The sequence below is a fragment of the Talpa occidentalis genome, unplaced genomic scaffold, assembly GCF_014898055.3.
Source record: "Talpa occidentalis isolate TD23 unplaced genomic scaffold, MPIMG_talOcc4v2.1 talOcc4.3, whole genome shotgun sequence".
In the NCBI taxonomy this organism is placed as follows: domain Eukaryota; kingdom Metazoa; phylum Chordata; class Mammalia; order Eulipotyphla; family Talpidae; genus Talpa; species Talpa occidentalis.
This window is the reverse complement of record NW_023603184.1, coordinates 21,363,121-21,377,017: the sequence shown is the minus strand read 5'-3', so window position 1 is coordinate 21,377,017 and position 13,897 is coordinate 21,363,121. Positions and strand designations below refer to the sequence as shown.

Genomic DNA, 13,897 nt, shown 5'->3' with positions numbered 1-13,897 from the left:
AGGGGGTTGATAACAATAGTGTACACAAAAGAAAAAAGCAAGGTTCACTCAAAGGGTAAGGCAGATTTTGCCAAAACATATTAGTAATAACTGAAGCTCTGGGTTTCTTGATATATGCTAAGTATAGTTACCTCTGTATTATTCAGGGGACACTGAGTGACAGACTCAGAAATTCAGAATTTTGCCCAAAGACATAAATAGTGTAGGTTAGTATTGGATCTTTGCTGAAGTCCTTGCTCCAATCATCATGATCAACTGTTGCCCCTGTAGAAGAAGAGATGGGATATTCCTAGCAGAAGTCATATGTGTAAAAGTCAGATATATAATATATCTGTATGTATTTGGTGAGCTACAAACAGTTCAGCATGGCTGAAGCAAATGCTGTATTTTGGAAGTGGCCAGGTAAAGGGTTTGATGAAAGCACCAGGAATAAAACAAAAGAGATGGTATGTACTGTGGAAGTAAAGGGCGAAATGGAGAAATATTAATAGTAGTTCAGGTAATCAAGAGTTCTGTGTAGATTAGGTAAAGTAAATGAGACTAAAGCTTAAAGAAGCAAGTAGTGCTTAGCAAGAAAGTGATAATGGAGGATGAATAGGATTTGGAAGTGGATTGCATCTGGTGAATAATGAGATTTATCTGATTTCTCTAAGATTTATCTGAGACGGGCCAGCTTCTCTCCTTAAAACTTTGTGCAAATGTTTCTCCATTTGCCAGCAAGAAAGGATCTTCCTTCATCCCCAATCTCCATTAAGTCCTTGAAAGAATACTGTTGCATGAGTTTCCTTCAGCCTCTGGTTCAGAAAATCCAAATTACTTTGAAAACATTTGATCCTTCTATAGTGAGACATTTAAATTGTTTTATAGACATTATCTCACCAACAGACATTTTATCCTGGTGAGGTAGGCCAAAGAACAATTTCTTACTATCTTTAAAGGGTAAATAGAGGTTAAATGACTCATCTGTGCAGCTGGAAATAGAAGCTCATTCTCTGGAATCAATTCTGTGTGTAAGAGCAATTGGCACATAATTTCATAAATGGGCGTAAGTTAAAGGTTATTGATATTTCACACGACTTGAGTTGTTGGCATCATCATTTACTGTGAAACAAAGAGCTAAGCAGTGAAAGAGGAACTGAAGATTGTCTTTTCAAGATAAGCAGGATTTCTGTTTCTAGGTAAGTTTTCCTTGGACCCATAGTATTTTATAAATAGGAATCTTAAGGTGATTTCTCAATATTGATGGAATATTCACAGCACATGCACAGAAATATTTACTGTGTTTGAAGTATTTTAATGTTATATGCCATCCATACTACTCCTACTCTTATAGGAGGATGGAGTACTACAGATGTTATTGAATGGTTTTACATAATCCAGATGTACCTTGCGAAAACTTCGTAAAACTGGTCTGTTTCCATATTTATGCTTATATTTCCTAGTGCCTCAATAAAATCTTGGATGTCAAACTGTAGCCCCATCCTTAATGAAGGAGTCCCTCCATAGGAGGGAAAGATGGCAAATGACCACTTTCTTTTGCTTGGAATATTTTCCCCCCACACTGGCTTTTGGGGTTGCTCACTTACTGAAGGTTTGTTGTTGTTGTTGTTGTTTATTTTTTTGGTACAGTAAGTTCTCACTTACTGTCATTGATAGGTTCTTGGAAACTTCCAGTAAGCAAAATGAGATATAGTGGAAACAGGCCCAGATAACATTGTTTCATTCAGTGTAGGCTAGGCTGAGATTTTTTTTCCCTCATGAAGGATTAATGAAAGCACATTGAATGAAAATAATATTATCTAAGGACCCATTATATAGGTCATTTGAAGACCTGCTGTATACATGATTTCCTGTTAGTGAAATTGTTTGTTCCTCCTCAAACTGCTAAAATTTCAACCTTGAAACAAACTTGGGACTGTCAAACTCCCTTCTTTCTTCTTTATGTGCTCATACCTAAGTAGTCTCAACTAGACTCTTCCATAGTCTCCATCAGCATCGCTATGTTCTGTCCGCACCAGCTTTCTGCTCCCCCTATGCAAACCCCTGCTTCAGCGCCTTTACACTTGCTATTGCATCTGTTAATCATAATTTCCAGCAGAAGTCACAATAATTATTTCCTCCGTCATTAGTGTGTTTCCTGTTCATCAAGATCAGCCAATTTAAACTACCTTTTCTCTTTCCACTACTCTTTCCCCACTTTAATTTTTTCTCCTTTGAAATTATTACTATTTAACATACTACACTAAAGTTTATTTATATTATTTATTCTCCATCTCCTCACTACGATGTAAATTTTGTGAGGGAAAGTATATTGTTTGTTCTGTACTATGAATTATGCATGGAAGAGTATTTGACACATGGTTACAGCTCAATAAATACAACTCTCAGTTCTTAGCTACTTGGGTTTCAAATTGTGAGAGTGAGAATCTCATCTGCATTTCAGGTTATTAAATGTTTCTCAAATTTTTAGTGCAAATCTGCCATATTTCAGTCTGCCAGCTTCAATCTTCTCTTTGCCTGAGGGCTATCTTTGGTTTACCCTTCGTATTTTGTCTGCCCACAGGAGGACCAGAATTACTAAGAAATTAACTCTACCGCCACTCGAACATCCCTCTGCAGGTTTTAATGTGCTCGAGCTGTTTGGCTTCCTCACAGCCTGAGGCTGTGGCTTCCACAGATTTCCCATGTACTAAACTGTGGTCACCACCTGTGAAATCTGGCACCATAGCACACACCCTTTGGCTGACATTCCTTCCTTTGTCCTTCTTTTCTGGTGTTTGTTTCTAAATTATTTCCACTCAGGACCTACTTGGGGGAGTGGGAGGGAGAACCTAAATAAAGATATATTTGGAAATCAGTAGGCTACAATATCTTAATGGATAGCCCCAGCTCAGCTTTCAGTGACCCAAATATATTAGGAAATGATTTCTACACTTGATCTTAGCCAAAAGGCCGAGAAGCGATTATTAGGAAATGATTTCTGACGGTTTCATGACACAAGCCTCCAATACACCTGGCTTCTATGAGTCACTGAATAAATGTTTCCTGAATAAATTAATTTCTCCAGAGGGTAATACCATAGCTCTACACAAGGGAAAAAGCATGAACTCAGTGAATACCACTTTTTACCTTCCTGTCATTTGGGAGAATGGATGGACATGCAGGCTGTGTGCTGACTGTTTCTTTGTGGCCTCTTTGCCGGCCAGTGTTGGCTCTTACCTCCAGAGATGCAATGACTCAATGTCCTTTTCCTCTTTCTCCACACTTCCAGTTTGTTGAATAAGTGAGAAATTCTTTGCCTCTGTGTCCTTGAAATTCCCCTACAACAAATTGAAGGAAAGGAATTCATTAAATTAAATCATAGTGCAAATTGCTGTACTAGGCTAGAGTATGGAGTGATTGCATCAAATCTCAGTTCAATCTTGATATGGATGATTTCATTAAATCTTCAAAGAAACCATTATTAAATATAGTTAGCCCATTTTGCAGATGAAGAAGTTCACATGTGGAACTTTATTACTTACAAATTTCCCAAAGTCAAAGTCAGACTGCTGCTTAGAGACAGAATCAAGTTTGTATGTAGGACACCAGACTTCACCCTTAATTTCAGTGTAGTGATTTAGCTCTCTCTCTCTCTCTTTTTTTTTTTTACAATTTAAATAACATTTATTGGTGTGTTTTTAATACAAGAAAGAATAAGAACATAGTTCAAATTTTCTGTGGCTATATAACCTTACTTTCTCATATTTTTTGAATTACTATTCATTGAGATATAATATATACAGTAAAATTGTCCCTTTTAATGTGTGCTGTTCACTGAGTTTTGAGAACTGTTTTTGATCTTGATGAGCAAAAACTGAAGCAATTTCAAATATATTATCTATGCACTTGTTAGTTTTTTCACCATGGTAAAATATCTAAAATATTATAAGCCTGGGACCTCTCTGGTGGTGCAGGGATTAAAGACACAGCTCTATGAAGCTCTGGGACAGCCACTGCAGCACCCAGTTTGGTCCCTGACAGGCCAGAGAGCTAACCCACTTGGCGCAGCAGACCTCTCCTGACTCGCCCGCTGCTCCCCTCAGCAGTGTGTTTCAGTAGATCTGCCTGTTATACTCCCCACTTTCTCTGGTGATTCCTCTCACCCCCCAATCCCCCATACCACTGGCCTACACCCCAGTTCTTGTGTGTATAAATAAATAAATCTTAAAAAATAGATAAAATATTATAAGCCTGGTTGCTTATCCTAAGAATGTTATAAATAATATTTATTTCATAGCAGTTGCTAAATATAGTTTCTGGCAGTGGGAATTATAATTCCTAAGTAATACTTTTGTAGACATTTTTTGTGTTTGTCCACAAGAGTTAATAAAAACTTGATGTTCCCCATAGTGATTAGCTTAAATACTAGGGCAACCTTGATGACTGATTGATTGCTGCAGTCAAGGTGACTTTTAATTGAAGTGCTTAATTCATTTAGCTAATGAACTAAACTGTCAAGGAAAGTGTTAGCTGTCAAAGAAAGTGAGGGGGACAGGAATCCTGAGTTTTCAGTATCTTCAGTTCTGGTTCACAGCAGAGGGACTTCCTTCTTGCCTGTATCTCACTTTCATAACTCCATCTCCTCTTTTGTTTTCCTCCCTTGTTGGTAAAAGGGAACTATTTCTGGGCTGGTATCTCATTACAACTGCTAGGGAAATATTATTCCTCTAATGTAAAGCTCCCTTTGTTTTCATCCTAACTCCATGTATGTTCTAAACCTCTGACTTGACACTAGAGATACAAGTTAATTAAATCTTCTAGTTTTCAAATTTTATTAATAAAAAACTAGCTACCAACTACCAGGTATTGTTGTCTGTCTGGGGATACCAGAAAAAGTATAGCTCATTGGGTTTCTTTAGTGGGAGTTTGAGTATGCTATTCTCTCTGCGACATGCTTGTATATACACATATCTTCTGAAATTTAAATTGCACTGGGTGTCCTCTGTTGTTATTTATTATATCTGGCAGCTTTAACTATATTCTTTTCCAGAAAAGGTGCCACTTCAAATGTGTTATATTTTTTATCTTTATGATAATATTATGAGTTAAGTGCAATTATTATATTCACTTTGTAAATGAGCCTTAAATGATGTTAAGAAAGTGGTTCAAGGTTATACAGTTACTTGAGAACATTGAGTTACTAAATTTGTGTTATTTGTGTTGTAACAAGAGGAAACTAATTGCATATACTATGGGTTTGTGTTATGATTTGCATATTCAAATATGTAAATAAGCTCTATAAGCTATTTAAACACAAGTCTATAATTTTGAGGTTTACTAATGTTTATACTAATTAGGTGCATTCATTGTAACTATTACACTATCATTTCAGTGAATGAAAAAAATCATCTTTACTAATTGATTCTTAGACTAGTCAAGGATCATGCCCGCTGTTCTGATAGATCATCACCCTCTCTTCTCATTACAAATGTGTTTATTTTGCTTTTGCTTTTTTCCCCTGAAACTTACCTTAGTAGCCTTTCAGAATTACAATTGTAAACTTTTGTTGACATGTGATTTATCTCTTTCAAACACTCTTATTATTGTGTTTCTTTGTTTGCCATCATACACAAGGACGCTTTTAACATTCTTGCTCATATCTTCTCTGAGCATGTGTAAAAGATGCTTCCAGAGTAAACCTCTAGGGCCTCCCCGGTGGCGCAGCGGTTGAGCGCTGGGTGGCGAAGCTGCCCACAGCCTCTGCTGTGCCGGTTCGATCCCCGGCTGCTCCCCGGCCACCAGAGGAGGGTCCCACATGGTGCAAAGACCTTTCCTGCCGCCCTCTGCTCCCCTCAGCAGTGTACTTCGGTCCTTCTGCCTGCTCTGCTCCCCGCTCTGGCTCTGGTGAATTCTCTCACCCTCCCGCGCTTTTGACTGTACCCAGTGCTTGTATAAATAAAATAAATAAATAAATAAATCTTTAAAAAAAAAAAAAAAAAAGGAAACCTCTAGGAGAGAAAGTGCTGGGTAATATAAGAATGGGAACTGCCAGCATTACTAGATTGTTGTCCAAAGTGGAATAGTGCTTCTGCTTAAGCTTGTTAGATTTCCAATTGCAAACTGAAGTTACCTGGAAAAAAAAAAAAAACAAAAAACCGCGAGCAGAAAACTCTTTATAGTGATTCATGGATCAATTCCAATCGATTGTGAAAACTGAGTTCAACAAATATTTATTGTATTACTTCAGGTGCTTCACTTTACCAATCTAAGTCTTATTTCCTCAGATACAAAATATGCATGATAAAATTTAGTTTGTATTTCTCTTGATAGGATTTGATATACCATATTTTTAAAAAATATAACATGCTCAATGTTCATTATTGGTATTTACTATATATGTAATAAATTGTAGTTTTAATAATTAATTTTCATTTATTTACCCATAAGAACATATTTATCAAGCAACTTTCTAGCTTGTACTAAAATAGTTTACTTGAAATTTCCAGCCAAACGTAGAGAAGCCTGGTGCTAGGATGGTTTTAAGCACAAATCTCCTCAGAGTAAATCTCAATTACAGAGCTTTGCAGAATTCCAGAGTGCACTTGCATTGTTCTAAATGTATTATGTTTGGCAAGACTCTGTGATATACAGGTGCTCAAAATACTCTTTCTACCATATTCAGCTAGTAAATTGCCTATTCCATATCAAGTTGCTGCCTCAGTGTTATTGCTGCACACCCCATTTCCTTCATGCTCTGAACAGTGCGTCCTTCGTTTAGATTTTGCCACTCTGTTCCCTTCTGGAAAGTGATGGCACTTTCTCTTAGTTCTGTGTTCTTAATTCTGGTTCAAAGTCATGAACTCTGTGGTCCATGCCTGTCTCTGAAAATTGACTCACTCTGCTTTCTAGTGAATATTTTTGGATGTAAATATTTTTGAACCTCAGTGTTTTTGCCTCTAGCATGAGGTTACCTGTCATAGCTTTCTGTTAAAATTATATGCCATTATATTGGTGGAGTACCTCCCTCAGAACCTTGAAGATATTTAATAAATTGAAGATTTATTAAATCTTCACCGCCATCATCCCATGAATGCATAGGATGAATGTAGTTGAGAATGTGGACAAGCATGATTCATGGTGACTGTCATGGTTCAGTCAATTTACTGCAGTGGCTGAAATCACAGATTCTGAAATCAGACAACCTGAGTTTAATTTATGGCTTCAACAATATGAGACTTACCCAATTTAAACCTGCTTCCTTACCAACAACTTGGAAGAAAATATAATAGTATGTACCTTTTAAATTTAGCATCATTGTTAAATAGTGCACAGCAAAGCTCTGAGTACTGTTGAAGGGCAATAATAATGGCTGAGAATATTGATCAATATGAGAGTGATATTTTTATCTGAAATTTTACATATCATAGACAGTCACTTTCATCATATTAATTATCTACTGTGTTCTGTGTTTTTAATAAAATCTATATCAGTGGGTGACTTAATGGGCAATGACCTTTTTTATTTGTTTTACTCCCCTAGAAATAGTTAAAAATAAACCAGGTTTATAACAAAAATTATTTTGCAATAAATCTTTGCAAACCACTGAGCCCACAATAACTACCTAATTTTAAAAAATGATAGAATCATTGTTGTGGAGGATTTTGCCATGCTTCACACAGCTTTTTTTGCAGAATTAAAAAGCTGCATCTGCGAAGGTTTTAACAAATATCCAAGAATTTATTTTTAGTTTGATTTGGTAAGTTCAACAGATCAGGAGATGATTGCTTTTGAAAACATTAAGTATTACTCACAGTTCCCCAAGAGAAGGGGTCCTTGACACGGACACCAAACAAAAAACCACTTAGATCAGTTTCAGAAAGAAAGAGAGCCAGGAAGCTATAGAAAATGCTTTTTTTTTTAGTTTTGGTAGGAAGGAATGGACAAGGCAGAGTTAGCAGGCTAAGTGGTTTTAGGAACAGTTGAGCTTGAATAATTCAAGTGGACTCTGGAGTATCAGGGCTGTCTCTCATTGTCTTGCGTCTGGTCCTGGAGCAATTATGGCAGAGGATTGATCTCTCTGGAGTGTAAAATACTGATAAAATCCACAAAGGAAGGTCAGTTTGCATATTGGGAGAGTTGCCTATCTCTAGGAATGTGCTAGCCCTTAACCCTGGGGAAGTGCTCCTTCCCAACTCAGCAAGACCCCAGATGTCAAAACATCAGATAAAGAAACTAGAAAATATAGTTTATACAGTCAGAGATCATAGCACAGACTAATAAATACATCCATTTCCATCTACAGTGGTTTTTACTGTAATTCCTTCTTTTCACCTTTCTTGATGGAGGTCTCTGGGACTGACCACATATTTCTCCTTTGAGAAGAACTGGAATGGTTTATTGCTGTGAACCACTGTATTTCTTCCTGACATTGTAATTTACACTGACTAAAAGTAATCAGCCAGTAATCAGACCATTATTAATATGTTCAGGTTTCTTCTTGGTCTCACTAGCAAAGTAAAATAATAAATGGTGAGGTATATTTTCATTTTCTTCCAATTATGCAACCTCAGTTCATGTCTCAGTTTGGTTCACCTGAATAGGTCTATGATAATAAATACATCCCCAGGGTTATTTTTAGTGATTGTAATTTATTATAATAGTTAATATAATTTACTGAGCACATACTACATGCTGAATGGTATTCTTTTTTCATTAGTACACTAACTCATTTCATCTTCAAAACAACTCCATGCAGGAGGCATTAGCATTAGTTTTGTTTTATAGTTGAAAAATCTGAAGCATGAAAGTTAAGTCACATACCTGAGGTAACAATTCAAGCGAAATAGATGGTATCTCATATTTGAACCCAGACACCACTTGACTATAGCTAAGTTGAGCATGGATGATATTCATAGAAGAAAGTGAAAATGGAGCACAGGTAACAGCAATAGAGGTCGAGTAGGTCTGCTTTGCTATCCTGATATAAAGATAACTATTCTCAGGCCTCCTTGGTGGTGCAGGGGGTTAAGCACAGCACTATGAAGCAATCCACAGCCTCTGTAGCACGAGTTTGATCCCCTGGCAGCCAGGAAGAAACCCACATGGCAAAGCAGACCTCTCCTGTCTCACCCCCGGCCCTCTCAGCAGTGTATTTCAGTCAGTCTGCCTGTTCTGCTCCCCACTCTGTCTCTGGTGGATCCTCTCACCCCCGCATCTCTGGCCTGTACCCTAGCTCTTATACGCATAAATAAATAGATCTTTAAAAAAAAAAAGATAACTAGTCTCAAGAGGCACATCAAGGACATTTATATGAAGTCTGGGTATATTACATCAGTGAAAATCCCATTGGTAAACAATATTTTTTTGTTGCATACCACTGTTTCAAAAGGCATAAACCTGATCATCAGTAGCAGCAATATATTTGTAGGTTTGTTTGATACATTTTACAGATGCTTTGAGGAAATTTTAACTATCATAGATTGGAGGGACTACAAAACTCAGTTAAAAATCATTACTAAAGGTTTACCATCATGAAAAAGGCCGGGACAGAACTCTAGATTATGCAGGTTAAAAAGACAACAAAAGTACCACCTTCCCCATCACAAAACCCATCAATTAGCCAAGGTCACTCTCGAGACCAAGTCAAGCTTTCTGGTAGAAAATTTCCCTCCCTTATTATTTTTCAATAGAGTTTAGGTTTTGGGTGTTGTTTCTCCTTATGTGTCTCTTCAACTGCTCGTGTTTCAGTTTTCTTTGATGGCCTGAGAAGTTTAAAATTATAATCTGCTCTATGTAAGGTTGTGCCTTTGGGCTTGTTATGGCATTTGAAGACAGTGTGTGGAATTGTTACTGGAACCCAACCACCACTGCGATGGGAGCTGGCAAGAGCAGTGGATTCTTTCAACCTGTTGCTCTACCACAAGTCAATTGTGGCAGTTGCTCTTCAGAGACATTTTATGTGGCAGTGCACTCCCTGGATCATGGAATGGACCAATCAGGTGCGAGCTATGAACTACTTGATGCTAAATGGTCTAATCAGACTTTTGTTACCAGGACCCAGCCTCTAACTACACATCAGTTATGACAGTTGCTCCTCAGATCCCTTTTATGTAAAGCACACTTCCGGGATTGTGGAATGGACCAATCAGTTGTTATGGGTTGATTAGTAAATGGTCCAATCAGCCACAGGATTGAAAAATGGTCCAATCAGACTTGTGGGTGGGGCGCCCTGAAAGAGGATATAAGCCAGAGTCGGAGGGAGCTGGCTAGAGATGACCACAATCCCTGAAGAAGAGAAGAGGATGCCACTGGGTGTCTCTGACACTGCCTCTGAAGGACAGTAATGACCATTACTACTGGCCAGTGTTGTCCAGTACTTGTGGTGACCAGTGGTGACCACCACTGATGCTGTCTAGGTGAGATAGCAGGCCACATGTGGCTACAGTAAACTCTTTGTTTCCCCTATTTGTAAAATAAACTCCATGGTGGTTGTTCCTGGAGCCTGAGGTTTCTTGCAATTGTGTGTGTGGGTGAGAACCCACAGACAGTGACCTGTCCTTTTATTGGGCACTGTCCTTTGTTAGGCTATAGCCCTTGGTTTTGGTTTGGGGCCTTTTGGCATTTTGGAGCTTTTTGTTAGCTCTCTGGTTTCAGAGCCTGGGCAGGTGGGTGGCCATTCCAGCCTTCTATCCAGCCTCCTGCCTTGTTGCCTTGGTGCCCTGTCTGCCCCTCTTTCAGTTCAGAGACACCCAGAGTTAACAGCTCTTTGTGAGTTGTTGGGTTATATCAGTAACAAATAGCTCTTAGATGCACCAGACCCAGAGCCTTAGGTGTTCCTTTCAGGCAATGTCAGGGACAGGGCTGGAGGCCTCTCTTCCCTCCTTGGAGGCTGACTGCTGGATGCTTCTTTTCCTCTTTGTTCAGAGGCTGGAACCATCTTCTTTTCGTTAGGGTCTGGCATCTGCAGCTCTCTTCTTCAGAGGCTGGCATCCTTTTCTCTTCTTTAGGGACTGGCGTCGTCTCTCTTCAGCTCCCTCTGTTTTAATCACTGAATTCATAGTTTACTATCTCAATGTAACTCTCAAAGTGTTGGAACAAGAAGCTTTCACATTTTCTGTGGTGTCCACCAGTAGGTGAAAGGTGCTTCTAGAATGAGTTCTAGAATTTTAAATGAGAAAAGGCAACAAGGAGGAGTAAATTTTGTCTGTGACATGTCACACTCAAATAACCAAGGCAAGAAAGACCATTCAATAGTTGGTTAATCAGGTATGCACTAAACATTGACCTTGTGACATCCCAGGATCCAGAAATCAGAATGGTAAGATAGCCATCAGCTTCCTCACAGGAAATACTGATCACCTCTTCCATGTCTGAGAGGACTGTCAGTTAAACAAAGGCTACTTTCTCCCCTTTTCTGAGACCAACGGACCTTAAAGCCAATGATTCAACATAAATCTGGCAGTTGGACTTTCCTGTATAAAAACATAAGGCAGATCTAGATGGTCAACTATGAAGTTTGAAGTGGAGGTTTTCAGATGTTCTAGCAGCACAATGGAAGACAGGAGAAAAATTCTTTATCAACAAACATCTGTCATCTCAGTTAAGATGAACAAAAGTTGAGCTTCCCTTTTCATCTCCTTTTTGCTTTTCTCAGGCCTGAAATAATGAACTGTACTGGTAGTCAGATAGCAAATCACTGCCCTAAACCCATGTATTCATATATTATTTGTTGATTAAACTACTAGTGATGGATTATTTATGAGACAGAGTGATAGAGACAGGTCACTTGATAGATTCTCTTCAGGTATCACCACTGTATGTTACCCCCACCACATCACCCACAGTCCACCAATGTAGTCCATTTTGCTTCCTTCCCTATTTGTTCCTATTCCCACCCCTACCCCACTCCCTACCCACTTTGGATGCTTCAGGTCTATAGTCAGTTTCAAAGGATTAGTTTTTTAGGTTGTCTTTCTCTAGTCCTTAGGATAGTTTATTAACATTTATCAGTGACACCATCAATATTTATAAAATAATCATTTTTGTGACCATCATATACAACAGTTATTGATTCAAGTCAGTTCATTTAAAAATAATAAAAACTGACATCTACTAAAAATTGACTGACAAAAAAATATACTATTATATTTGGCCACATGAGGGAATTATATGAACTGTAAATGGTATCCCATTTTACAGAGAGGAAAACTGAGTTTCAGTGATTTTAATAATTTCTCCAGTGTTGCTCAGGTAGTAAATTGTAAAATAGTGATCTTCCAGATCTAAAAGAATATATTTAAGAATAGTTTCTGATTTCCTATTTATGTGACAATCTCTTAAATGTAAAGATATAAAGTTAGTGATTGAAATTGGAAATGTCACAGTCTTTGTGTCAAACAATCTGATAACATATTTTAAAATTAAAAGTATGCATATCTTGTGACACCAGTTCCACTCTTGGGAATCTATCCAATAAAAAGAGAGTACTTGCACTTAAGAAAATAAGGTTATAGTAAATCAAGGTAGTTTGTAATTTACTTACGTAAGTAAAATAGAGCAAATGTAAGTATAGATAGCAAAATACAGAAAATGATGAAAATATAGCCAATAGGATAATTATTTTTTTATTTGAGAAATCTTGAATAACTTCATTAAAAAGGCAATTCTATTTGAGATGGGCTTTGAATAATGCCTAAAATAAAAGTGTACATTAAGAGGAAAAGGGATTCCAGAAAGGAGTCTATGTTAGTTTGTGTGTGTGTGTGTATCAAATATTTATCCGAATTTCTACCAAAATAAACTGCAAAGTAAAAAGACTTGAATTATTTTTTCTTTAACTTGTTAATATAATTCGAAGTTCTGATTATTTCTTATTCACTGTAAGGAGAGGAATTTGAATGACTTTCATTTATTACTCAGTGCAGTATATTGAAAAAGTGACCATAAAATCCATTTCCTGGGAAATAACTGTAACATCTGCCCTTAATCAAATGCATGATGAGAGTAAAGCTTCTCTGCTTCCATGGGTCCTGCCTCAGAGACATAGGGCTCCTTTTGATAAGTGGTGCCTGCCATTCTATCTTGCTTTCCATCAGCCCTAGTACACAAAATGATTACCAGAATGTTTGCAGAAATGAAAAACAAAACATAACAAATACCTTGAACACTACATTTTTATTCCAGTGACAGGCAAAGTCATTGAAGAAAACTGTCCAATGTATTTCACAGAAATCTGTATTGAGGGCCTCCCTGGTGGTGCAGGCGGTTGAGCACAGCACTATGAAGCTGTCCACAGCCTCTGCAGTGCGGGTTCAATCTGGCCAGCAGGTGAGATACCCACATGGCATGGCAGACCTTTCCTGTCTTGCCTGCTGCTCCCCTCAGCAGTGTATTTCAGTCAGTCTGCCTGTTCTCTTCTCTACTCTATCTCTGGTGAATCCTCTCACCCTCCCATGCCTCTGGCCTATACCCTAGTTCTTGTATGCATGGATAAATAAATCTTTTAAAAAAAGATCTGTATTGAATTCTGAGCTTCAATGTAAAAATTGCCATGAAAATTCTCTATTGGGGAAATAAATTTAATTCCTATGTGCAATTAATAGAAACTTGAGGCATTACAGTCTTTGTGGCAGACAATCTAGAATCATATTTTAAAGACAAAAAAATACACATGCTTTTCTGCAACTGACCCCACTCCTAGGAATCAGCACAACATAAATGAGAATATTGGCAGCTAAAGAGCTAATAGCACGTTTTTGCATTTGAAAAAGATGGAAATAAAAATAAATGTTCATCATGGGAAAATATCTGTATAAACAATGTAGCATGCATGCCACAGATGTTGTTTTGCTACAAAAAGTAAATGTGTTATATGAGTAATGTAGAAGGATGACAGTGACAGTTTTGATTTAAAAGA

General features: G+C 37.7%; 1 pseudogene; it reads right to left on the bottom strand.

Annotated features, from left to right (window-relative positions):
- Positions 1–2,821: 2,821 nt before the first annotated feature.
- On the bottom strand, positions 2,822–2,964 carry LOC119256498 (U2 spliceosomal RNA; annotated as a pseudogene).
- Positions 2,965–13,897: the final 10,933 nt, after the last annotated feature.